Source organism: Trypanosoma equiperdum (assembly GCF_001457755.1).
Source record: "Trypanosoma equiperdum strain OVI genome assembly, contig: ctg_928, whole genome shotgun sequence".
NCBI classification, from domain to species: domain Eukaryota; phylum Euglenozoa; class Kinetoplastea; order Trypanosomatida; family Trypanosomatidae; genus Trypanosoma; species Trypanosoma equiperdum.
In genome coordinates, this window is record NW_027124896.1 from 3407 (window position 1) to 3756 (window position 350).

The following is a 350-nucleotide window of genomic DNA, read 5'->3' on the forward strand; positions in this document are numbered from 1 at the left end:
CGCTAATATACGCCTTGATATGTGGGACAGCCACAACTCTTATGTCCATTACTCTCTCTTTGAAAGGTCTCAGCGCCTCTCCAGTATACCTATACGTAACTACAGGAGTATCACCATTGAATCCCCACTTGATAGATAACTTCCTTTGGTTCATATACGGTTTGTTATTTCTGAGTTTCTTCTTTCCCTTGTCCCTCAATCAGAAGTCTCTCCTATTCTGCCTTTGTATGAAACATAATAGTTACATTTGTTTGGTGTGTTGCGCTGTAATTTTCACTTGAGAAGCCTCATATTATATCATATAATAGTGCCTTGTTCATTTCTGTTGTCCGAAATGCGTACAATCAAGT